The sequence below is a fragment of the Lathyrus oleraceus genome, chromosome 3, assembly GCF_024323335.1.
Source record: "Lathyrus oleraceus cultivar Zhongwan6 chromosome 3, CAAS_Psat_ZW6_1.0, whole genome shotgun sequence".
Lineage (NCBI taxonomy): Eukaryota > Viridiplantae > Streptophyta > Magnoliopsida > Fabales > Fabaceae > Lathyrus > Lathyrus oleraceus.
In genome coordinates this window covers 407,864,129-407,891,929 of record NC_066581.1, presented here as the reverse complement: position 1 = coordinate 407,891,929, position 27,801 = coordinate 407,864,129, and positions in this window count along the sequence as shown.

Below are 27,801 nucleotides of genomic sequence, written 5' to 3'. Positions count from 1 at the left end.
CAACTCCACAAAAGAAACAGGAAACCGAATGCCAATCACGGGGCTTACATCAGACTCCGAACAAAGAAACGCAAACAGGAAACCGAATGCCAATCGCTGGACTTACGTCAGACTCCAAACAAACGAACACCAACAGGAAACCGACTGCCAATCGCTGGACTTACGTCAGACTCCAAACACACACACAAGAAGAAGAAGGGTCTCGATTGTAACTAGGGCAAGAGAAAGGGAAGGTCTCAATCGCAACGGGGGCGAGAGAAAAGGATCACAGTTAGTTGTTAGTCAAACTCGACAAGACATCGCATCTCGTGCCTACGTATCTCATCTGCACATGAGAATCAGAGTTGCCGTAGTTCGGCTTAACAGGGAAAAAACTTCTATCCTAACCAGAGACTAGGGAGATAACAGACTACTAGGGAGACTACGACTCGAGCCTAGAAGTTGTCATGCATACGATCCCTATGTTGAGGTCTCTAATCAGCACCTAACTCGCACAGGGAGCAAGCTAGCCTAAACATCAAGTAAGCAAACACAAGCATAGGAGAGCAAGCACACACACTATATGCAAACAAGTGGCTCATACAAGGCTGGGCTTTAGTAAAGGGGTCATATCAACCTCGACAAATAAGCCAGTTCTGTTATGGGTGTTTTGAGCTCTTAACCCTAACATTGAGAGTTAGGGTGAAGCAGATGAAATGGGAAATGAGGATCAGACCTCATAGCTCTTAACCCTGGCTTGGGTGAGCTTCAATCAATGAAAGTGTGAGAGTCCAGAATGTGGGACTCTACTCCACTTGACTGACTCTATTTACAAGGATAGTGGGTGTTTATTCAAATGCATCAGCACGTAGTGCGAGCAATATGAAAGACTCAACTGAATAGCAGGGGATGGATTGCACATCCCTTCTATCTGCCAGTGCCTCTTCACTTAGGAGGTCTTTACATGTACAAGGCACAAAGCTAAACAAGCACAAACATTGCCTCTTAAGGAGGACTTCAGACAGGTGCCTGCCAAAAGAATATGACAGGTCTTCCATACTACATGGAGTTAAGGAAATTACCTAAGTGGTATGCCAACCACAAGCAAAGCAAAGCAACTCAAGCAATGAGTCAAAGCTATTAAAGTACCTGTGTAAACAACCAATCAATCAGTATGGTATTCAGACAAACTATTAACAGACAAACATACAGTGGTTCCAATAGACACAACAAGTCAAGCCAACAAGTAAACAACTCAAATGAGTTCATCTCCAAGGAACCTACAACACAACAAATGTTAGTGGAACACATCATTTTGCATCTCAATTTATGAGATCAACATCATCCATCAAGACTAGAAGCTTGAACCTGAAATGCACAACTCAAAAGATGAGTACAAACCACTAGCACAAGGCTAGAGTCAAAGGTAAGGCAAAAAGTCAAAACAACAACCAATTCTCAACATGTAGCACATTTAATCTATCATCAACATGTCCTAAAAAGGACCAAGTCAAAAACACCAAGCAAGGTCATTTCATGAGCAAGATATGGCAAGGCTAGCAAAAGGTGTATACAATTGGTCATCAAGAATCAAAATTCCATATAAAAACAGAAATGACTCAAACAATTCTGGAAATTTTTATGAGTAATCAACATGTCAAACATAATCATCATGCCAAAAATTATAAACAGAGGAGCTCAATTGGCAAGGCAATAAAAATGGAGAAGATCAACATCAAATTGTGGGACACACATTGTCACACCATATTAGCACATGCCTAAAACAGAAATAGAAAATGCTAAAAATGCACAACCAAGCCTCAAAAATCACACAACATGTCGAGAATCAACACACAAAATTTCATGGCAATTGGATCATTATTGAGCATTTCACATTAGTTTGAATGAGGCAATGTCACAATGTATACATGTTCAATTAGTCTAACACAATTAAATTTCCAGCCAGGCACAATTCCAGAAATCCACATCAAAAAATAGAAGACATTCATATGATCATGTATAAAAAAATCTGGAATTAATTGGATCATTATACTATTTTTGGTGATTTTTTGAATATCATGAAATAATGAAATTAAAATTGCAAAACATGAAAAATAATGAAAAGAATTGAATAAAATGGGAAATGGCACCAGGCAGGCTCGAACAGTGCGCAGCCAAAACGCACAGTTCCATTAATCTGATGTGGGCTTGCCACATCAATGGTCAACGCAGGCGTGGAAGCGGTCAATGCACGCTGAGCCAATGGAAGTGACACCAGGTTACACGCAAGCGCCAGCGAGGAAGGAATTAAAACAAAACAGAAGCAAAACTCAAGGATCGAACACGCGAGGCCTTGGTGACAGGCGCTTCTACAGTGCTCTTCACATGGACGAACCAGACTAACCCTAGCACTTTTGCGCACGGTTGCTGGCAGGGCGGAAACCACCGTCTTCTTCATGAAGACGGTGGTGAACAGTAACGCTCATACAAAATTTTCCAGGTTCACACAATTTATACATCATTCAAACGGTTATGTCATGAGGAACACGAATCCACTATTGCTTTGGTCTACAACATCATATATCATGCAAATCGATGAAAAGAAAATTTCACATCTAAACTTTGATTCATCATATCTCCATGAATACTTATCCGTTTTTCAAGATTTTTATATCAGTAGAATCAGCAAGCAACGAACTACAAGTTAATGGCAATAAAAACAAGAATTAAGCTACTCGAAAATCTGACCTCTTGAAGCTCCAACAATGGCAGTAGTAGATTCAAGGCTTGGCACGTGTGTAGATCCACTCCTGAACACTTGTTATGAAGCTTTATGAATGAATTGAGACTTGGAGAGGCTTAGATCTAACTCAAACAACAATTTCCATCTTCATGTTCTTGCTTGGAGTATGCACAAATTCTGCTCGAATTCAATGATCAAATGCTTGATCTACACTAAATCAATATCAGAGAACAAGAATATGGAAGAAAATCACTAGCTTATGTGAAGAAAATTTGAATTTGGATTGGGAGAAAATTTTGGAGGGAAAAAAGTTTGAGATCTAGAAATGATGAATAATCAGAATTCTGTTAGGATTTACTATTTATATGTTGTGTTAATCCACTTGCTAATGACAATTAAGCATGGTTAATGAGATTTTAGTGAGAAAAGAGGTGTTATGCAAAAATTGGTTTTTCCACCCCATGCATGCAATCCCACGTGAACAGTGCATATGGCCATGCAATTTCACTTAAAACCATTTTATGAACATGTTGGAATGATCAAAAGGCTCATGTGATGCACCAATTTCAAATTCATGATTTTCCCTCCAAAATGAGCATGAATGAACAAATGGTCATGTGATGAAATTTCATGCAATGTGATGAATGATTTGGAAAATACATGTCATGAGAAGAAATATGCAAAAAGAGCCACTCAATTTGGAGTTATGAGTCAAAAGTTATGTCCTTTTGAAGTTCCATGCACACTTGGCAATGATTTGATCATATCTTCTCAACCATTCATCAGATGCTCATGATCTTGGACTTTTTGGAAATGGGAGAGAAAGATATTCAACTTTCTTGTTGGACAAACTTTCATTTGAAGCTTCTTTGATGTTGGAAAGTCAAGTTGAAGTTGGTCCAAAAACTTACCATTTTTGGAAACTTGAAATTACAAGTCACTTTCCATTTTTGGAAACTTTTGATCTGGCTTCAAATCCTTCAAGGTAGGAGTTTGACATGATGAATAAACCTCTTTTGGACATGAATGAAGTGTCTCAAACCATTTCTCCAACTCCTAGCCCTCAGTTATCTTTTATGGGCCCCAGATGACTTGGACATGTATTGATGACTTTGAGCCTCTGATACTTGGTCAAGTTATTTTAAAATGAAGCTTGATTCATGTAAGCTCTCTAGAACAACCATAGGGCCTTTGTCTCATGGAAATGCCTGGTCTCTCGCACAGAGGAATTCTCCTGATACCAGTCTTGACTGATAAGATGCAAGGTACTATGCAATGTTAATGCAATGTTAATGTGATGTCAAATGACCTAAAAAATGAAATGAATGTACAAATGGGGGTGAAAATTTGAGGTGCTACAACAATGTCATGACAAACACAAAACGGATTAGAGCAAACAGAAAAGCAACTGCTGTCGCGATCGCTGTTGCTTCGCTTAGCGAAGGCTTAGCGAAGCTTCACTGCAGGCTCGCCCAGCGAAGCGGCTAGCGAATGCCTGCGGGTTTTGGGTTCTTCATGGATAACAGTACGATCTCGGCAACCCAAACCCTATGATATCCATCAGCAACGAAACGATTAAACATTCAAGGTATTGTTTACACATTCATGCATATCTAAACCCGTGGGCAAAGCCTAACGATACCTCATACATTCAGAGAATTCAAATTGAAAGCATAGAGTAATGGGAATAAGGGCAAACCTGATTGGAGAGATCGATTAAAATCGAATGGCACGGCTGGGTTTGCAAAGCAATGTTAGGGTTTGCGTGAGATGGAGGTGAAAAAGTGTGTGAGTCAGAGTGAACTTTTTAGAGCTGTCTGGAGGTTGCTGCAGATTAGTTCGTAGGTTTCCCTTCTCTTTTTTTTTGCCTAGGGTTTTCGCTGAACTTCTGGAATTTATAACCTGATTTTCGTGGCTTAGTGGGCTCTAATGAGGGCAACTCAAGCCCAAGATTTTCTGTTATATTTCTCAAAACGCGTGGGCTTCGCCTAGCGAAGGATTTGCTCGCTTAGCGAGCATGACAGTTCAGATTCGCTAGGCGAACCATTCTGCTCGCCTAGCGAGCATGAAAGCTCAGGAACAAATTTTTGCTCCTTCAAGATTAGCGTTTGAATGATGAATAGGCCCCATTTGAACCTGTTGGAAGTAATTTAAGTCTTTCCCTTATGTTGACTGATCACCCGGATAGAGCCCACAAAGTGTCTTGGATGATATTCAAGCTTCTTGGATCTGATTCTGATTGACATGATGAAATGCAATATGAAATGTTAAATGACCTGAAAATGAATGCATGAATGAGGAGGGCAAATTTTGGGGTGTTACAGCTGCCCCTATTCAATCATCAGTTAACCCGAGCAGGATGTAAGCGAACGGCTTATCAGACAAACAGGGTGAGTTGTGATTGAATACCAAAGACACACCGAAAATTTGCGCTCTGAGAACACCACAAAAATGTTGAAATACACCGCGCTGTTTATTTTTCTTCCGATCCTCTGGCTAGATCTTCTTCGATCTTCTGGCTAGATCTTCTTTGTTTCGATTCTCTGGCTGAATCTTCTTCGATCTTCTGGCTAGATCTTCTTTGTTTCGATTCTCTGGCTGAATCTATTCTCTTTGATTCTCTGGCTGAATCTATTTCGGTCTTCGGGCTAGACCTGACTTCGATCTTCTGGCTAGATCTTCTTTGTTTCGATTCTCTGGCTGAATCTATTCTCTTTGATTCTCTGGCTGAATCTATTTCGGTCTTCGGGCTAGACCTGACTTCGATCTTCTGGCTAGATCTACTTTGTTTCGATTCTCTGGCTGAATTTATTCTCTTCGATTCTCTAGCTGAATCTATTTCGGTCTTCGGGCTAGACCTGACTTCGATCTTCTGCCTAGATCTGGATTATTTTGATGATAAATTCCCATCCTCAAGATCTCGCATCTGAGGCATGCGCTGGTTGACCCTCTTTCGAAATCTACACCCACCCTTCATGTTAGATATGCAGCTTCAAGAATATTCCACTTTTTGGGCTTCGTACATGTTCTTCAGGCTAGAACATATTGTAACGACTCTTCAATTAGGGTTTTTTTAATGCGGTCCACGGGCTGGATCCTCTTGTAGGTTGATTTTCTGTTGAGCTGTCAATCTACTCCTCTAGCTGGCTTGCTGGGGAAATAAAGCTTGCAAGCGACTCTCTGGCTGAATCTTCAAGTTGAACCTCAGGCTGGCTCTTTAGAAAACGATTCTCAGGCTGAATCTTCGAAATGACCCTCATGCTGGATCACATACACTCGATCCTCTGGCTGAATCTCGTGACTTTGGTTTGAAGAACCTGTTTATCAGGTTATGTGTATGCTTGATATGCATGCAAATGCAAATGTTATGCATGGTGCAAAAAAAAGATCTACTTGGGGAAGCAAACTCCGGTAGGGAACGGATCGCCGTATCAATCCTTGAATGCTCTATGGGGAATGATCTGTCTGCCGGGACCAATGAGCCACCAAAAATAAATTGGCTTTCTCTGGAAAGTTGACCTTACTGCAGGTATGAACTTGCTAATTGTCCTCAGGCTGAGGATCAAAACAAATCTGTTAAGATAATCTATTGGGGAATGAGATGAACACTGGGAACACCACCCTCTTGTCCGTTGGGTACGCAACTACTCCGTTGTTGCTGGGAATACAAGGTGCAACTCTACTGGGGGACATGCTCTGCTGAGGAGAGACTTTGTCAACCGCTTGGGGATGCGGATTCATGACTTGGCATCCGGTTCTGTGACCTGCAATCACACACGTATGCCCCGGGGGAATTACTCGGTTTGAATTCACCGTCCGGGATTGTAAGACCCCAATTTTGATCCTAAGATCCCTCATGGCATCATAACATTGCATTTGCATAGCCTCAAGGATCATGAGCATCTTGGTTCCCTTTGCCTTTGGGTGGGACTCCTTGTGATTGGTTTGAGATCACCAAGCATGCTTGAATTATACATCATTGTTTCTCTTACTTTTGTTTACGAAAAAAAAATAATAAATAATAAATAAATAAATAAATAAAATATAACAAAAAAAAAATTGGACTTGGGCCTCTCTCATTTGAGCCCACAGGTCCACGAAAACCAGGTTATAAATTTAGAGTTTCAGTGAAACAAAAGGGGATGCCATTCCTATTACCCTGGCAGGAAAAAGAAAGTGAGAGAAGAGCTAACAGAGTTCAGAGCAACCTCCAGAGGCTGAAGGGAACTCATCGGCAAAGAACCAATTCCCTCTCATATAAACCCTCAGATTGCTCTGCAAACCTCATGGGTGCAACTCAATTTCAATCGATCCTCCCCAATCAGGTATGCCCTATTTCCACTAATTTATACTTTCAACCTGAATTTTTTTGATACCCTTTTAATGTATGTGTTTGACAAGAGGTTTGGGCCTCCTGCCCTTGGTTGCTTTTTGTGAGCTTTTTTTGTGAATTTTAATGGCATGATTCATGTGGTTACATTTTGATTTTGGGGCAACTCTTGATTACCCTATCTTGTTTCTCTAACCTGATTGTTGAGTTTTTTTTGTGAGGGCTCACATGACTCTTGCAGAGATGGCCTGGTGTTCCACTTTATTTGTGGGATACCCCCTAGAGGTTTATTTCGATTACCTGTGCTTAATGGCTTGAGATATTTGTTTGTGACTGCTTATTCCAAAGGATGGGAGCTACTTGGATCATCAATATGATCTTGTAGGTGTTTAATTGGCTGCATTGTATGGTAAAACACTAGCTGGATTCTAATGTCTTGACTGATGTCATGACATGCTGTGGAGGTGTTTGTTTGACTTCATTGTATGTTAGAATATCTAGCTGTACTCTGATGTCTTGGCTGATGTCATGACATACTTGAGTAGTATACTGCAGGATTAGCTAATACAGGATTTATTGAATGTCAAACTGGATGTTATGACATTCATCCTTGTCAGCAGATACTGAGGAATAGAACAGTTGGTGTTCTGTTAGAACTCAGTATTTATTTTCAGTCTGGTTATCAAGGAAATACCAGACCTGGCATAAGGCCTACTCTCTGAATGTCAAACTGGATGTTATGATATTCATCATTGACAGCATATATTGAACAATAGGCAGTGTGGTTTTCTGCTACACTTCAGTATGTATCTCAGTCTGTTCTTCAGGAGGATAACAGACCTGACATAAGGCTAATTGTGTAAATGTCAAATTGGATGTCTTGACATTTATTAATGTACGCTGATACTGAGGTATGGACAGATTGGTCCTGTACAGTTCAGCAAATTTGTACTGTCTGTTTTCAGGAAAAACAGACTTAGCATATGGTCCTTGATTTGGATGTCAAACTGAATGTTGTGACATTCATTCCAGACAGCGTATGCTATATTGTAGGTTGTTTAGTTTTTCTGTTTCAGCATTTTTCTCAGGCTATTCTTCAGGGATTCAACAACTGAGAGAAAATCCAGGAAACCAACAACCAAGCTACAATTAATGAACCTAACAAATAGCCTATTTGTTAGTAACCTAGATGTGGAATTTAGGGGAACTCGCGTGACCTTAATTTCAGGAATATACAAGTACAAGGCCCAAGTGCTGCAATATAAAAGGATGGCAACCCTTCATTCAGGACTAGGGGTTTTAGGCGTGAAGATTTTATGTGTCCAATATACTTCACTGTTGTATTTTTGTGAGTCTTGTATTAGACGTATCTTGTAAGCCAAGCTATTATCACGTAGATGATTGCGTTGGTATAGGGTGTTCATTGAGTTGTAAGTGTTGTGTCACTCGAAGCTTTTAAGCGTGAGTGCTGTGTATCTTGATTAAAGCTGTTAAGCACAATCAAGATTTGTTTGAAGTGTGACTTCATAATTGTCTTTAATATTGATTAAAGGTAGTAATCACTGAGGTGATTGAGGGGGAGTGAGTAGGAACTCTGATCTTAGTGTAAGATTGAAATTGCATTGGGTAGGTATTAAGTGATAGGGTTAAATAGTTGGTTTAAGGTCTGAATTAATACTACTAATAGTGGATTTTCTCCCTAGCTTGGTAGCCCCCAGACGTAGGTCATGTTGGACCGAACTGGGTAAACAATTAGCTGTGTTATTTACTGCACTTACATTTTAAGTTCTGCATAATTCTTGTCTGCGCAGAATTGGATGTCAAACAACCCTTGTGACATCGGAAGTCTGTTAACTAGAATTTCAATTGGCATCGAGCAGGAACCCTGCCTGTTAATTTCTGGGTGAGATCTAGGGAAGTTACTTTCTAGTACCATGGACAAGGATATAGGACACTCAAATAGACCACCCATGTTGGATGGCTCTAACTATGATGACTGGAAGCCTCGTATGATAGCCTTCCTAAGGTCTCTAGATAGCAAAGTCTGGAGAGCTGTCAACAAAGGATGGGAACATCCAACGAAGACAGGTGAAGATGGAGTCAGTGTGCAAATTCCTGAAGAAGAGTGGGACAAGGAGCAAGAGGCATTAGCCCTTGGAAATTCTAAGGCCTTGAATGCATTGTTCAATGGAATCAGTAAGAACATCTTCAGGCTGGTGCACCACTGTGAGCTGGCTAAGGAAGTTTGGGATACCCTCAAGATAACTCATGAAGGTACCTCCAAGGTGAAGATGTCCAAACTTCAGATGCTGACCACCAAGTTTGAAAATTTGAGGATGAAAGAGGATGAGACTATTCATGACTTTCACATGAATATTCTTGAGATTGCAAACACCTCTGGTGGCCTAGGTGAGAAAATGGCTGAAGAGAAACTTGTAAGAAAGATTCTCAGGTCTTTACCTAAGAGATTTGCTATGAAGGTCACAGCCATAGAAGAGGCTCAAGATATCAGCAATATGAAGGTGGATGAGCTCATTGGTTCTCTCCAAACCTTTGAAATGGGCTTATGTGAGGATGCTGAAAAGAAGAACAAAAGCATAGCTTTTGTATCAAATACTGAAGAGAATTCAGAAGAAGGAAACATTGGAGGAAATGAAAGCATTTCAGAAGCCATAGCCATGCTTGGAAGACAGTTCAACAAGGTCATAAAGAAAGTTGATCAGCAGGGTAGACCTAATGTCAAGAACTCTTCATATGACATCAGTAGAAAGTCAAAATATGAAGAGAAGGTCACTCAAGGCAAGGGAATCCAGTGTCATGGATGTGAAGGATATGGTCATATTAAAGTTGAATGCCCTACCTTTCTCAAGATGCAAAAGAAAGGGCTATCTGTCACCTGGTCAGAAGGAGACTCTGAGAGTGAATCTGAAGAAGAATCTACCAAACATGTCACTGCTCTGACCAGTGTCTGTGCCTCAGATGATGACTCAAGCGGAGATGAGCTTACCTTGGATGAACTTGCTGCTTCATATAAAGAACTATGTGTTAAAAGTGCAGAAGTGCGTATCCAAGGAGAAAAACAGAAGAAACTCATCAAAGAGCTGGAAGCTGAGAAACAGAAGCAGCTGAAAGTCATAGATGGTCTGAATGGTGAGGTATCTTTGCTGACATCTAAGCTAGAACAAATGACTAAATCCATCAGAATGTTGAATAAAGGAACTGATACCTTGGAAGAGATTCTAAAGGTGGGACAGAAGTCAGGAACCATGTCTGGTTTAGGCTTTGCTAAGAAATCGTCAACTGAACTCAAAAGAGCTAAGGCTGAAGTTCATAAATTCAAGCAGAAGTCACAACCGATGCCTCAACATCAGGGAACCAGAATGAGTAATCATCAGAAGAAGAAATTTCAGAGATGGAGATGTCATTACTGTGGTAGATTTGGTCACATAAAACCCTTCTGCTACAGGCTGCATGGTTATCCTAACCAGGCTACTCTAGTCAGACCTAAGCAGAAGGCTTCTAAGCATAATGCCCCCATTAAGAAACAAAAATGGGTTGCAAATCAGACACCTCAAGTCAGACCTAAGCAGCAGGCATCTAAGCTTAATCTCCCCAGTGAGAATCAACAATGTGTTGCTAAACTAGCTCACACATCTCCAAGGGCATCTACCAGACAAGACTGGTACTTTGATAGTGGTTGCTCAAGACATATGACTGGGATAAGCAACCTATTGGTGGATCTCCAACCCCATGCCACCAGGTATGTGACATTTGGTGATGGAGCTAAAGGAGAAGTCAAGGGTGTTGGTAAGTTGGAGTGTCCTGGAGTTCCAAAACTGAGTAATGTGTTGTTAGTAAAAGGACTAACTTCTAATCTCATCAGCATAAGCCAGCTATGTGACCAAGGATTCAATGTGAAATTCACTAGGGGAGGATGTGTGGTGTTGAATGGTTGCAATCAGGAAGTAATGAGAGGAGCCAGATCCAAAGATAACTGTTATCTATGGGAATCTAAAGACTCACTCCACTCCTCCAAGTGCCCCTTAGCCAAGGGAGAGCTGGAAGTGAAGCTGGGACATGGAAGACTTGGACAACTTCATTTAAAAGGAATGAAGAAGATCATATCCAAGGGAGCAATTAGAGGAATCCCAAATCTACCTGTGGATAAAAGAACAGACTGTGGAAAATGTCTGATTGAAAGCTGTGAGTCATTGTCACTTATTGGTCATCATACAAATGGTGCAGTAGCAAGGGATAAACAGATGTGTGAATCATTGTCGTCTGCAGAAACTAAGTACCTAGCTTCTGGTAGCAGGTGGACATCACTGGTATGGATGAACCTGATGCAGACTGAGTACAATGTCACTCAGAATGTCATGACATTGGATGCTACTCAGTTTGACAATGGTAGGGGCAAAGAGGGAATGTGCTCTTCTGAGAAATTGTAGCAACTAATGATGTTAGTTAGTTACTGTTTAGTAAGTCAACTTATTAAACAATTAAGAGTGCACTCTAAGTGGTCAACAATTAATAGACATTACTCGTGCAACAAGCGTTCCCTATTCCATCGCTTCAACTTTCAGTCTTGCAAACCCTCTCCCAAAGAAACTATTCAACTCTCCTTCGAGATATTCAGCATGGCAGACCAATCCGATTCCACCTCCTACACGACCCTGTCCGATTCCCCCAGCGCTGAGTCGTGCAACCCTAACCAGGAGGACCCTTCTGTTAACGCTGAAACTTCGTCTCATGCAAGAAAACCGAAATAAACGGTCTTCGGATTCTCCTCAGCAATCTCTCTTGAAGAACCAACCAGGGAAGGCTCGAGGTATGTGCATAATGCCATTGCATCTATTGTCACGAAGATACTATCTGGTGATCAGAATGTTCCTGGGGTTTCCGTTCCCTTGAACATTATCATACCTGATAGAGTTGCATGTCAAGAAAACCCAGTCGTCTTAAGAAAGAATGTTTCTGACGATGTTGAGCAACCTGATGCTCATGAGGGTTCAAGGATTGAAAAACCCTTAGACAATGTGGGAGGTGAGAAAGTCCGTGTCACTCAAGATGTCAGTGACAACCCTAATGCTAACACAGTGAATCTGGAAGAGTACTCTGATAATGAACTGTTGACCTCAGTTGTCCCTAGCATAGCAAAAAGGGTTAGGACTAGGAGGGAGAGAAAGACTGTGGTGCAGAGGTCCCCAACTAGGGAGGTTGATATGACAACTTCTCCCAAGCAAAAGGTGCCAGAGAGTCCCCTCAAAAGGAAAGGACATGGACCTGCAAAAGCTTGGAGCAAAGAGATACCCAAGAAAATGAAGACCAAGGCTGTTGTGGTGGAGTCTGACTCAGATGTCCCCTGTGATGTCACATCATCCCTGTCTAAGAAGAAGCCAACCACTAGCAAGCTGGCGACTAGTGTTTCAGAGGTACCTATTGACAATGTGTCATTTCATTTTTCCTCTAGTGTGAACAGGTGGAAGTATGTTTATCACAAGAGGTTGGCCTTGGAGAGGGAACTGGCTCAGAACGCCTTGGAGTGTAAGGAGATTGTGGACCTTATTAAAGAGGCAGGGCTAATGAGAACTGTGACTCAACTCCCAAAATGCTATGAGACCTTGGTGAAGGAGTTCATTGTCAATGTGTCTGAGGAATATGCAGATGGGAAGTCCAGAGAATTCAGAAAGGTCTATGTGCGTGGCAAGTGTGTGACCTTCTCTCCCTCAGTAATCAATCTGTATTTGGGAAGAGCTGATGTAGTGCAACCAGAGCTTGAAGTGACTGACAACAGAATTTGTCAAGTCATCACTGCAAATCAAGTCCGGAAGTGGCCTCTTAAAGGGAAGCTGGTGGCCAGCCAACTCAGTGTGAAGTATGCCATGCTCCACAAAGTTGGAGCTGCCAACTGGGTGCCCACAAATCACAAGTCAACTGTGTATGTGATGCTTGGAAAGTTCATCTATGATGTTGGAACCAAGGCAAAGTTTGACTATGGTACCTACATCTTTGATCAGACCATGAAACATGCTGGGAGTTTCAGTATGAAGGGACCTATAGCCTTTCCTTCTCTCATATGTGGCATTGTGCTGAATCAATTCCCAAACATCTTGACAGACAATGACGTTGTGAAAAGAAGAGAGAGTCCATTGGCCTTCAACTACAAACTGTTCTTGGGTAAGCATGTCCCTGACATTGTCATGACATCTGGAGAAACATCCAATGTTGGCAACCAACCAGATAAAGCTGTTGTCATTGCTGTGCTCAGAGAGACTTGCAAAGAGCTGGAGGTTAGGAAGCTCGCCCTGGAAAAGCTGATTTTTCAATTGGAGATGTCTGCTGAGGATACAGATGGAGCTGCAAGGCAAAGCTCAGAGGGTGAGGAGGAGGCCAGTTCTGATGATGGCACTAATGATAAGGCTGATGAATAAATCAAGTCTATAATTCTGTCATTTATGTGTAATTCTGTTTATGTTATGTTGGTATGTAATTTAAAGTGTTGCTTTGGCAACATTTTTGATAAAAAGGGGGTGTAACACTTGTGATGCCCCCAGGACAACAGAGTGTTTTGTTAAAACAGATATTCAACACAGATTCAAGATCCTCTACTCTGCAGTTGATGTTCCACTTCTATGAGTGTGAGTATGTATGTGTGTGCTGCAATTAGAAGTTTTTATTTAACTTCTGTATGTGTGCTGTTTTGTGAAGTTTTTATTTAACTTCCATGTGTGTGAGTGTGCTGCTACTCTGAGTGTATTAGCTAGGTTAATTTCCTGCTAGATGTGGGTTTTCCGCTGCTATGGACTCTGTTGTGAGACCAAAGTGTTTTAGCCAAAAAATTGCCAAAGGGGGAGTTTGTAGGTGTTTAATTGGCTGCATTGTATGGTAAAACACTAGTTGGATTCTAATGTCTTGACTGATGTCATGACATGCTGTGGAGGTGTTTGTTTGACTGCATTGTATGTTAGAATATCTAGCTGTACTCTGATGTCTTGGCTGATGTCATGACATACTTGAGTAGTATACTGCAGGATTAGCTAATACATGATTTATTGAATGTCAAACTGGATGTTATGACATTCATCCCTGTCGGCAGATACTGAGGAATAGAACAGTTGGTGTTCTGTTAGAACTCGGTATTTATTTTCAGTCTGGTTATTAAGGAAATACCAGACCTGGCATAAGGCCTACTGTCTGAATGTCAAACTGGATGTTATGACATTCATCATTGACAGCATATACTGAACAATAGGCATAGTGGTTTTCTGCTACACTTCAGTATGTATCTCAGTCTGTTCTTCAGGAGGATAACAGACCTGACATAAGGCTAATTGTGTAAATGTCAAATTGGATGTCTTGACATTTATTAATGTACGCTGATACTGAGGTATGGACAGATTGGTCCTGTACAGTTCAGCAAATTTGTACTGTCTGTTTTCAGGAAAAACAGACTTAGCATATGGTCCTTGATTTGGATGTCAAACTGAATGTTGTGACATTCATTCCTGACAGCGTATGCTATATGATAGGTTGTTTAGTTTTTCTGTTTCAGCATTTTTCTCAGGCTATTCTTCAGGGATTCAACAGCTGAGAGAAAATCCAGGAAACCAACAACCAAGCTACAATTAATGAACCTAACAAATAGCCTATTTATTAGTAACCTAGATGTGGAATTTAGGGGAACTCGCGTGACCTTAATTTCAGGAAAGTACAAGTACAAGGCCCAAGTGCTGCAATATAAAAGGATGGCAACCCTTCATTTAGAACTAGGGGTTTTAGGCGTGAAGATTTTATGTGTCCAATATACTTCACTGTTGTATTTTTGTGAGTCTTGTATTAGACGTATCTTGTAAGCCAAGCTATTATCACGTAGATGATTGTGTTGGTATAGGGTGTTCATTGAGTTGTAAGTGTTGTGTCACTCGAAGCTTTTAAGCGTGAGTGTTGTGTCTCTTGATTAAAGTTGTTAAGCACAATCAAGAGTTGTTTGAAGTGTGACTTCATAATTATCTTTAATATTGATTAAAGGTAGTAATCACTGAGGTGATTGAGGGGGAGTGAGTAGGAACTCTGATCTTAGTGTAAGATTAAAATTGCATTGGGTAGGTATTAAGTGATAGGGTTAAACAGTTGGTTTAAGGTCTGAATTAATACTACTAATAGTGGATTTCCTCCCTGGCTTGGTAGCCCCCAGACGTAGGTCATGTTGGACCGAACTGGGTAAACAATTACCTGTGTTATTTACTGCACTTACATTTTAAGTTCTGCATAATTCTTGTCTGCGCAGAATTGGATGTCATAACAACCCTTGTGACATCGGAAGTCTGTTAACTAGAATTTCAGATCTCAAGAGGGGAACTCCTAATGTGGTTTTATTTTCTTTTCCCTTATCTCTTGTATGTTTAAGAATTTAACCCTTCTTTTTTTTCCCCATTCTAACCCAAGCCAAAACTTTTTGTGCAAACAATAACTTTTGTTTTCAACATTAGAAACCTAAGCCTTATGCTTTTGATTTTCAAAACTTATTTTTCATAACACTTATTCTGAATTGAACCTTTTAATCCACTTTAACCATATTTTTGTAAATACTTTTAATTGGTAAATATAACCCATTCAAATACTTTTTGTGGTTTCAATGGCCACCTTCTTAATCAAACCCTTTTTTTTATAACCATTAGCTATTAGGTTTGAATTATCTTTGAGGTAGATATAATACTCACCTTTATCCTTAGTGATGGACAATGAGTCTTCCATGCTTATTATAGGGGTAACCCCTCACTAGCATGTTGAAGCTATCCTCACATGGTGGATTTGTGGTTTTAGGTTGAGTTTTCTCCCTTTGATAACAAAAGACCTTAAGGTTTTTGGACCAATCAATTCACCAACTTTTTTTTGAATTTTTTTACCCCGAACTACGAGGTTTTGATCCTAATCTTTTTTTTAAGATGGTACGTAGGCAATGCGTTCATCCATTCAAACAAAAATGTAAATAAATTTGTATATTCTTTTGTCATCCCTTCAATCATGTTTGCACAAATAAATTTTCACAAAAAAAAAAAAACAACAACCTCACAACAAATGTGAAAAGGGCTCCCTAGGAGTACCTAGGATGCTTTGGGTGCCTAACACCTTCCCATTGCATAACCAACCCCCTTACCCAGATCTCTGACATTTTTACTAGTTTTTGATTCGATAAAACTTTTAGGTTTTTGTTCGCTTTCTAACCATTCCTTTGGATAAATAGAAGTGCGGTGGCGACTCGACTTGTATGATTTACCTTGGATTTAGTCAATATCTCTAATGGTAACGAATACCCCGCTACAGAAAAATGGCGACTCTGCTGGGGAGAAATAATTTGCCTAGTGGGTTTTGCCTACTTTTCATATTTGTTGTATTGTATTATATATTTTTTTGTGACATATTTTTGTGCAATTTGGGATTACTGTATTGTATGTAATGATTGAATTGTTTGAATATTAATTCCTTGTATGCTTGGTGATCTTCGTGAGATGAGTTCTATACCCGAACTCGAGTGCACTTAGGATAGGAGAATGGCATAGTCTTGTTGACTTGTGTGGAGTTATTCCTTAGCAAGTTGACTTACAAGTCCATTCACTTGGTAGAGGTTATGTTGGGATCAATAATGTCACACAAGTAAGTTGTGGTTAGACATTACTTTTCCAATATAGGCCTTAGAAGCCAAGGACCTTAGTTTACCAAACCCATATTGACCTATGCTTAGGATGTAGTGCGAAAGTCGTTCAAGTGTAAGATTTGATACGATTGTTACGCGATACTACACTTATAAGAGTCTCTCTTGAGAATATTTTTGGAATACGAGTAGTCGTTTCTCCGATAATATCCAAAAGATGGGATGAGGACTATGGGAACCTCTTGTAGAACATGTTTGGCAGGTTTAAACCTTAGTACACTCCCTTTTGGGTGGTTCTTAACCTAAACTCCATGCTCGTGACTTGCAACAAACCCTTGATTCATGGTTGATCCGTTCAGGTATCCTTAATATCAATGGAACTTGGGTGTTGATAAGGTGTAAACCATAATCCACCAAAATGGATGATTGATATTAAGGATAACATGATCCATCCCATGACCTTTGTTTGGTGTGCTTTGCTTGATCCTTGAGTGTGATTGTTGCATTCATGCATTCATGCACCCATTTGCATTCATATCATCAAAATAATAAGAAAATTTTCAAGGAACTTAAGGGGGTTTATTTGCAAATTTTCAGACATGGAAAGACAAAGAAGGAATACAAAGAAATACAGTTTCAGACAACCAGACTTGAAAGAGTTAAGGAATTTGACATCTTATGTATTAGATCCCTTGGGTTTCAAGGCTCGTTTCGGGAAGCTTCTTCCTCTTCTGACCACTCAGGTGGATGAAGGATTGATGAGTGTATTGGTGCAGTTTTATGATCCCTTGTACCGTTGCTTCACGTTTCCGGATTTCCAGCTTTTGCCTACCCTTGAGGAGTATGCTTATCTTGTGGGTATACCTATTCTGGATCAGGTGTCGTTCAGTGGCTTGGAGAGTATTCCTACTTCACAAGAGATAGCAGATATGTTGCACATAGATGAATCTCTAGTTGGTGCTCATATGACTACCAAAGGTGGAATTCAAGGTTTCCCTTCTGAGTTCCTCATTTCTCAAGCTACTATGTATGGGAAGGCCATGAGTGAGGACGCCTTTGAGGCCATATTTGTACTTCTCATCTATGGGCTAGTATTATTCCCCAACATCGACAAGTTTGTGGATGTGAACGCTATTAGGATTTTCTCTACTCTTAATCCCGTTCCGACTCTGTTGGGCGATACCTATTTCTCTTTGCATATGAGGAATGCAAAGGGTGGTGGCGCCATTGTATGTTGTTTGCCTCTGTTGTATAAGTGGTTTATTTCTCACTTACCGCAGACGGTCGCCTTCAAGGAGAATAAGGGATGTCTACGGTGGTCCACGAGACTCTTGGTATAACTGTGTGTATGATGGTGTGCAGATTATTGACTCTTGTGGCGAATTCTCCAATGTACCTCTTCTTGGTACATGTGGTGGGATTAACTACAATCCTGTTTTGGCACGTCGGCAGCTTGGGTTCCCCCTAAAGGATAAACCCAATAACATTCTATTAGAGGGTGTATTCTTTCAGGATGGTAAAGATCCCCAAGGCTTGAAAGCTAGGATGGTCCGCGTTTGGCGCAAGATTCATAGGAAAGGAAGGAAAGAGTTGGGTCCTAAGAATTGCATCGCTTTGGAGCCTTACACTGTTTGGGTTAGGAAGAGGGCGTCTGAGTATCTCATGCCTTACGAGTATCCGAGACCTACACCTATAATTATGGCTGGGCCTTCAACCCTCCCTAATCAAGAAGTAGAGGAGTTGAGAGACGAAGACCGTTCACGTGCCTGGATCCGTGAACGTGAAGAGTTGCTTCAGCAGATTAAGGAGAAGGATGCGTTGATTGAGTTTCTTGAGCATCAGGTTATTGATGACCCTGATGATGTATGGACTTCTCTACTTCCTCAGTCTTCTAAGTTCTGGAAGAGGAGGTATGATCGACTCGCGAAAGAGAAGGTCGATATGGAGGCAGCCTACGAGAGGGAGGTGAAGAGGCTTCGCGCATCTTATCTTCCTGTGACCCGAGCTTTGGATGATTGTTTCTAGGGATCCATAGGATGATTATTTTCCTTTTCTCTTGTATATGATTAACAACGTTGCACTTCTTTTCCCTGATATTATTTGATGAGATATTTCCATATGTGATAAAATGCTTAATATTTCCAGAATTTGCAAATAAAACTCTAAAGTTCCTTTGAAATAAAAAACAAATCATATGCACAAGCATTGCATGCATCATGTGCATAAGCAGGTTTTGTTTCCGGTCCCTTGCCCTGTGGTCTAACTCTGTGTCCTTCATTTATTTTGAAGACAAGCTGACTCACCGGTACTACACTAGAGCCAACATTTCAAGACTGATGGATCACTTAGAGCAAGAGAACCGCGAGCTGAAAGAGGAAGTGGCCAGATTGACTTCCCTAATGGAGTCACTCATGGCTGCCCAGAGCCAGTCTTCTCCGACACCTTCAACTCCTCCCCAGAGGACAGTTATCTCCGAGATTGTCTCCTCTACTGTGCCCGCTACCAGTACGCACTTTGTTCCCAACAGCCATGCCAACCGGGTTCCCGTGGGGGATGCCTCCCAATTTCATGCCTGAGGGTCTTGTTCCAGCCTTTGCTTCTATGCCGGCATCTAGCCCGGTCCTTGCTGTTCCTCCTCTTGTCGTGCATACTTTGCCCAGGGTAGACGACACCATCTATCATTCTGAGCCGTCTGAGGGTCCAGATGTTTATGAGAAGATGGATGCTATGAACGATCAGTTTCTTGAGCTTCGCAAGGAATTGAAAACTCTCAGAGGGAATGATCTTTTCGGCAAGTCTGTTGCCGAACTCTGCTTGGTTCCAAATGTGAAGATCCCTGTGAAATTCAAGGTCCCTGACTTTGAAAAGTACAAAGGAAATACTTGTCCTCTCAGCCACCTGGTCATGTATGCCAGGAAGATGTCAACTCAAACCGATAATGACTAACTACTCATCCACTACTTTCAGGACAGTCTGTCCGGTGCCGCTTTGCGTTGGTACATGGGTTTAAACAGCGCGAACATCTGATCCTTCAATGATCTTGGTGAGGCCTTCGTGAAGCAGTACAAGTACAATGTGGATATGGCCCCCGATAGAGATCAATTGAGAGCCATGTCCCAAAAGGATAAAGAAACATTTAAGGAGTATGCCCAGAGGTGGCGAGAGGTGGCAGCACAGATCGTGCCTCCGCTAGAAGAGAAAGAGATGACTAAGATCTTTTTGAAGACTTTAAGTTCTTTTTATTATGAGCGGATGATTGCTAGCGCTCCTTCTGACTTCACCGAGATGATAAATATGGGGACGCGTCTAGAAGAAGGGGTCCGTGAAGGACGGTTAACCAGAGAAGAAGGCTTTTCTGCCAAACGTTATGGGGCGTTTGCAAAGAAGAAAGATGGAGAGGCACATGCTGTGATCTCCCATGAGAGACCAAGAAGACCCTCTGTGATAAGGAAGACCGAGCATCCCACCGGTAACCAGCACCAGGTGGCTCATATAGCACCTATTTTCAGAGACAATCAACAATATCAGCAACAACAGCTCCGTCCGCAACAGCAGGCCTACCAGCCTCGAAACAGTAATCAGACCAATACAAGTTACCAGAGGAAAAGGGTCACCTTCAATCCTATTCCTATGACGTACGCAGAGTTATATCCCTCTTTGATAGGGAGGAAGTTGATTACTCCGAGAGACCCACCGGCTATACCTGCTAACCCCCAATGGTGGTATAAGCCCGAGTTACATTGTGTTTACCATTCTGGTGCTCCCGGCCACAACGTGGAGAATTGTTACCCTTTGAAGACCAAGGTTCAGGACCTTATGAGGTATGGAATTCTGTGCTTTGAGGACGTAGGTCCTAATGTGAAGAAGAACCCATTGCCCGAGCATGGGAAATCTGTTAACATGGTCCAGGGGTGCCCTGGCAAATACAAGGTCAAATATGTCAGTCATATTCAACAGTCTCTGGTCCAGATGCATCGTTTGTTGTGTGACTACAGTCATTATGAGCATGACCATGATAGATGTCGAGTCTGCTCTGTTAACCGATTGAGTTGTTGCCAGGTGCGCAAGGATGTTCAGGAAATGCTGGACGAAGGAGTCATTGAGATCCTTCAAAACAGGAGTGTTGATGAAAATGATCCTGAGGTCAATGTGATCTCCCCAGTGTTCCAGATCCCCGAGCCTGTTATCATCAAGTATAATGGTAGCAAGCAGAAGGCTTATCCCGCTATGATCATTAAGCCTGTTGGTCCTGTGCCTTACTCCTCTAAAAAGGCAGTTCCCTATCGCTACAATGCCGTAGTAGTAGAGAATGGGAAAGAGGTGTCCTTTCCCTCTTCTTCTGTTGTGAATATTGCCGATGTTAGCGGTTTGACCCGTAGTGGCCGTGTATTTTCAGCACCGCTGAAGCCTCAAATTAATGCTGATTTTGTTGAACGCCCGATTGGGAACGCTGTGAATTCTCCGAATCCGGCACTTGCTGTTAAGCCCTCCTCCGTACTGAAAACTCCTATATCTATTGGCCCGAGTGGAAATATGAAAGAAGACTGTGATGAGATGCTGAGGCTCATCAAGAGAAGCGAGTACAATGTTGTAGACCAACTTCTACAAACGCCATCCAAAATATATGTGTTATCCTTACTCTTAAATTCAGAACCACACCGAGAGGCTCTGCAGAAGGTGTTGGATGTGGCATATGTGGATCACGATGTCACTTTGGAGCCATTCGATAGCATTGTTGCAAATATTACTGCTTGTAACAACCTGAGCTTTTGTGACTCTGATCTCCCTGAGGAGGGAAGAGACCACAACTTAGCTTTACACATATCTATGAATTGTAGAGACGATGCCATGTCCAATGTACTGGTGGACACTGGGTCATCATTGAACGTATTGCCAAAGTCCACTCTCTCAAAGTTATCATATCAAGGATCCCCCATGAGGCAGAGTGGAGTAGTTGTGAAGGCTTTCGATGGGTCTCGCAAAACTGTGATTGGGGAAGTTGATCTCCCAATCAAGATCGGACCAAGTGATTTTCAGATTACCTTCCAGGTTATGGACATTCACCCATCGTATAGTTGTCTCTTAGGAAGACCATGGATTCACGAGGCAGGCGCCGTGACGTCCACCCTACACCAGAAACTGAAATTTGTGAAGAACAAGAAGCTGGTGGTGGTAGGGGGAGAAAGGGCTCTCCTGGTTAGCCATTTGTCTTCCTTCTCTTATATAGATGTTGAGGTTGAAATTGGAACTCCTTTCCAAGCTTTATCTATAGCTGAGCCTATTGAGAAGAGAACTCCTTCATTTGCTTCCTACAAAGATGCAAAGTTGGCCATTGAGCGTGGTGCAACCACTGGTTTAGGAAAAATGATTGAGTTAGAAGACAACGAATCCCGGGCTGGCATATGTTTTTCTTCTGGTACTTTCAACAAGCAAGGTTTATTCAAGAGTGGAGGTTTTATCCACACTGGTCTAGATGAGGAGGCTGTTGCCGTCTTAGAAGAAGATACAAAGGATTCTGGCAATTTCATCATCCCTGGAGGGGTCTGCAATAATTGGGTCGCTGTGGATATTCCAACAGTTGTCCATAAGTCAACGTAATGATCACTTTGTTTAAAAACCCTTCTCCCATGCCCAAAAGGAGGAGTGATGACATTGTTGGCGCATAAACACAATGATATTTTCATTCAATAAATTCATGTTAAATGTTTGTTTTTCCATTTATTTTCCCTTTTCGCTTTTTGCATGAAATTGGTGATTACATAAAACCTTAAAAATAAGAATAAAATCAATCTTCTCATCTGCATAATGATTTCCTTGTTTGAATTCTAAAGCTTTTCATATCCAAAATCATTATGCAGGTTGATTTCTAAACCCATTGAACATAATGACCCAACACCATCTCCCGATTTTGAGTTCCCTGTATTTGAGGCAGAGGAAGATGATGTTGAAGAGATTCCTGATGAGATTACCCGTTTACTTGAGCATGAAGAAAAGATCATTCAGCCACATCTTGAGAATCTGGAAACAGTCAACTTGGGGTCTGAGGATTGTGTGCGTGAAGTAAAGATTGGGGCACTCCTGGAAGAATCTGTTAAGAAGGGGTTGATTGAATTGCTACGAGAATACGTTGACATCTTCGCCTGGTCATATGAAGACATGCCTGGTCTAGATACAGATATTGTGCAACATTTCCTGCCTTTGAAGCCTGAGTGTGTGCTTGTGAAGCAGAAGCTCAGAAGAACCCATCTTGATATGGCAGTGAAGATCAAAGAGGAAGTTCAGAAGCAAATTGATGCAGGGTTTCTGGTGACTTCTACGTATCCTCAATGGGTGGCCAATATTGTGCCCGTGCCTAAGAAAGATGGAAAAGTCTGGATGTGTGTGGACTATAGAGATTTGAATAAAGCTAGTTCGAAAGACGATTTTCCTCTACCACACATTGATATGTTGGTAGACAATACAGCTAAATTTAAAGTCTTCTCATTTATGGATGGATTTTCTGGATATAATCAGATTAAGATGGCACTCGAGGATATGGATAAGACAACATTCATCACACCTTGGGGAACATTCTGTGATCGAGTGATGCCCTTCGGTTTGAAGAACGCCGAAGCCACGCATCAACGAGCTATGACTACCTTGTTTCATGATATGATGCACAAGGAGATTGAGTTATATCAACAAAGAATGAAGAAAGCTTTTGATAAGAAGGTCAAGCCTCCTGTGTTCCGAGAAGGTGACCTTGTGCTCGAGAAAGTTTGGTCTTTCGCGCCCGATTCCAGGGGCAAGTGGACTCCGAACTATGAGGGTCCGTATGTTGTTAAGAGAGCCTTTTCAGGCGGTGCTTTGATACTTACAACTATGGATGGGGAGGATTTCACTCGTCCTGTGAATTCAGATGCAGTCAAGAAATACTTCGCCTAAAAAAATAATAATAATAAAAATAAAAAAAAACTGAATAGCTCGCTAAGTTGAAAACCCGAAGGGGCGGCTTAGGCAAAAATAAGTGTCTCGGTGGATTGAAAACCCGAAAGGGCGGTCCAGGCAAAAGTTAGAGACACAAAAAATATATAATAATGATATATGTATCCCGCTAGATTGAGTACCTCATCCTGGGGCAATCTAGGCAAAAATTAGGGATTTGGCAAGTAACTACATCCTGACAAGACTTTGTTCTACAACTGTCGTCCGTCAGAGATCCTTGCTCATTATCAGCCAAAGCTTCAAATACATCAGATTCAGAATTGGTGGAGAAATGGTCATTATGTTCAATGTAGCCCTTTTCCAATATATATCACCAATTTCAAATTTTTAAAGATCTATGGAGTCTTGCCATTCGCAGACTACCATTCTATCAAATAAATTTGAGCCTTTTATCCAATTATTGGCACTCTTATCTGTTTCTATTCAACAAATGTTTTGCATGTTTTGATTAAGAAAATATCATTGTTTTAAACGATCAAATTTTTTATAATTTGTTTTTAAACAAAGTGAACATTCACAATGACGAAAGGATACTTAGGAGATCCTTAGTGCTCTCCCAAGGGTGGTACGATCCCCAACAGGGTAAGATTTTTGTCCATATTCCTGGCATGACTGTATCTCCTCCCTCCGGAACCCCTTGTGGTTTATCCTACCAAGTGGATTGCTTGTTGAGAGTCACCTCTCTTCCCTTCAGCAGAGTAGCAATCTTTCTTCCTCAGCAACTTGGATCTCTTTGGGCAAGAGCGGTATTTGGTGGTTGATCCTGATAAATCCTTTATCTCCTCGGATAGATTCCCCAGTAGAGTTGTTGGTGTGGTGGACCTTGTCTATGATAACTCTCGTCCCCAGCTGGAATGATTGATGATTCATCCCTTGCAGAGTTCTTTGCTTCCTGGTATCTCTGATCCCCAACAGATTGGATACTCTCCGGTGAACTTGGCTTTCTCTCTTGAGATGTAGTACCGGGTGGTTAATTCCTGGACCTGGTTGTGTTAGATATGTCTGTCTGTCAGCATACATCATACATAAACCACGCATATTCATGCATAATTATAACATTCGGGTATTCATGTTGCATTCTTTGCCATATATCATTGTTTGTTGTCTCTTGCTATTTGGTGATATACTTCCCCAAGCAGACGTGTGTGTCTGATCTCTCCATATAGAGTCAGCTCCATAAGCAGAAAGCGTCTATCCTTTCTTCCATATTCCCCACGGGTTATATCCTCGTGGATGTTGATTGTTTTTGTTCCTTCCCAACACATATACTGGGATGGTTTTCCCCATTAAGTTATATCCTCACCGGGACAAGTCTTGATTTGGTGTGCCTATCTAGTTTGATCCTAGATCGGTCTCTTGAGACTCTTTTCCTGTTTCCCCGTGGTAAATGAATAATCGCTCAATAATTAGTAATTACTATCCCGGCGGAGTCTGTGGTTCTCTACCCTCATACCGGTAGTTGTAAACCCCATTTTGTCCCCGTGCAGAGTTAAACCTTGATTGTTGTTCATCCTAACCGATGACGGGTACTCTCTTTTGTGGTTCTCTATCCTCATACCGGTAGATGTAATTCCCTCCTTGTTGGTTATCTTTATACAAAATTCGATATTGACATTCCTTAATTTTTTAGTATACCACCCAGTAACCGGTGATATATCTCTTGGATAATTGCTCTAATTACGCAATTTATCCCCAGCGGGTCATCTCTCGTCTATCTTGTTGTTTTTAGTAACGATTGTTCCTCCCCTGAATTGGTCATCATTATATACCTAGTTTCGGTATCCCGATGCCTTTTCTTTTCGGTCGATTTATCCTTTATTAACCCAGTAACCGGTTGTGGATAATCGTCCATGCGAGTATATTATCTACGTTCTGACGGTAATAGATAGTATATCTCATGCACTCTTTGGTCGAAGCCTTTTGTTCTTCCCCAGTTAAGTAAGATTCATACCCCCTTTTCGGAGTCGAATGTCCATCCCATAATCGAGTTTGCTTTTTGCCCTCTCTTTGGATGATGAGTGTTTTGGGAATATTCCCCAATTCACGCCTTGATTGGTCATCATTATATACCTAGTTTCGGTATCCCGATGCCTTTTCTTTTCGGTCGATTTATCCTTTATTAACCCAGTAACCGGTTGTGGATAATCATCCATGCGAGTATATTATCTATGTTTTGACGGTAATAGATAGTATATCTCATGCGCTCTTTGGTCGAAGCTTTTGTTCTTCCCCAGTCGAGTAAGATTCGTACCCCCTTTACGGAGTCGAATATCCATCCTATCATCGAGCTTGCTTTTTTCCCTCTTTTGGATGATGAGTGTTTTGGGAATATTCCCCAATTCACGCCTTAGTTGGTCACCTATTATATGCCCAGTAACCGGTATCCCTGGTGTCCCCTCCTCTCTGCTCCCTATTATGACTTTTTGTCCTCTGTGGAGTCAGATTTTCCTGAGTTAAGATATACCTTTTTAGGTCTTCCTCAGATGATTTGGTTGATTGATATATCTCACCCTTATATCGGTCTTAGATATTCATTCTTCCCGAGCATGTTGTATCTCACCCTCATACCGGCGATCAGATCACATGTCTCCTTGAGCTTATTACCCAGTAACCGGTAATACCTCGTCCCGCTGCTTCCCCAGGAGTGTCCTTTTAGGCATCCCCAGTGAAGTCCCTTAGTGGATTGTTTTCATCCGTATTTTTATCCGAAGTATCCGTTGTGGATAGTTTTTGCTGTATTGGCATATTCCCCAATACATGCACCTTTGAGTCAGCTCGGGTCTTTCCATTGGATATTTTCCCTTTGGAATTTTGTTCCCCAAGCGTTGAGTCGTGACCTGCTCACGCATTTTATTCCCTCTCCTATCCCCATAAGAGTCCCCAGAGTCTCTGTCCCATTGAGTGTATTTCTCATATGGATTATCAGTTTCTCCTGATGTCTTTTCTTCTTTGTGGACACATATCCCCACAGAATTCGTACTATTTGCATACATACATCTGCATCATGAGGTCTCTTAGGGACCAAAATTTGTCTCTTTGTTATTATTTAAGCCCATTCTACCTCGTCGAGACGAAGATTTTAACCTTCACTTCTCCGGCTAGAATGACCTTAAATAGGGGCATCTGTAAGACCCCAATTTTGACCCTAAGATCCCTCATGGCATCATAACATTGCATTTGCATAGCCTCAAGGATCATGAGCATCTTGGTTCCCTTTGCCTTTGGGTGGGACTCCTTGTGATTGATTTGAGATCACCAAGCATGCTTGAATTATACATCATTGTTTCTCTTACTTTTGTTTACGAAAAAAAAAACGAAAAAGAAAATAATAAATAAATAAATAAAATATAACAAAAAAAAAATTTGGACTTGGGCCTCTCTCATTTGAGCCCACAGGTCCACAAAAACTAGGTTATAAATTCAGAGTTTCAGTGAAACAAAAGGGGATGTCATTCCTATTACCCTGGCAGGAAAAAGAAAGTGAGAGAAGAGCTAACAGAGTTCAGAGCAACCTCCAGAGGCTGAAGAGAACTCATCGGCAAAGAACCAATTCCCTCTCATATAAACCCTCAGATTGCTCTGCAAACCTCACGGGTGCAACTCAATTTCAATCGATCCTCCCCAATCAGGTATGCCCTATTTCCACTACTTTATACTTTCAACCTGAATTTTTTTGATACCCTTTTAATGTATGTGTTTGACAAGAGGTTTAGGCCTCCTGCCCTTGGTTGCTTTTTGTGGACTTTTTTTGTGAAATTTAATGGCATGATTCATGTGGTTACATTTTGATTTAGGGGCAACTCTTGATTACCCTATCTTGTTTCTCTAACCTGTTTGTTGAGTTTTTTTTGTGAGGGCTCACATGACTATTGCAGAGATGACCTGGTGTTCCACTTTATTTGTGGGATACCCCCTGGAGGTTTATTCCGATTACATGTGCTTAATGGCTTGAGATATTTGTTTATGACTGCTTATTCCAAAGGATGGGAGCTACTTGGATCATCAATATGATCTCAAGAGGGGAACTCCTAATGTGGTTTTATTTTCTTTTCCCTTATCTCTTGTATGTTTAGGAATTTAACCCTTTTTTCCCCATTCTAACCCAAGCCAAAA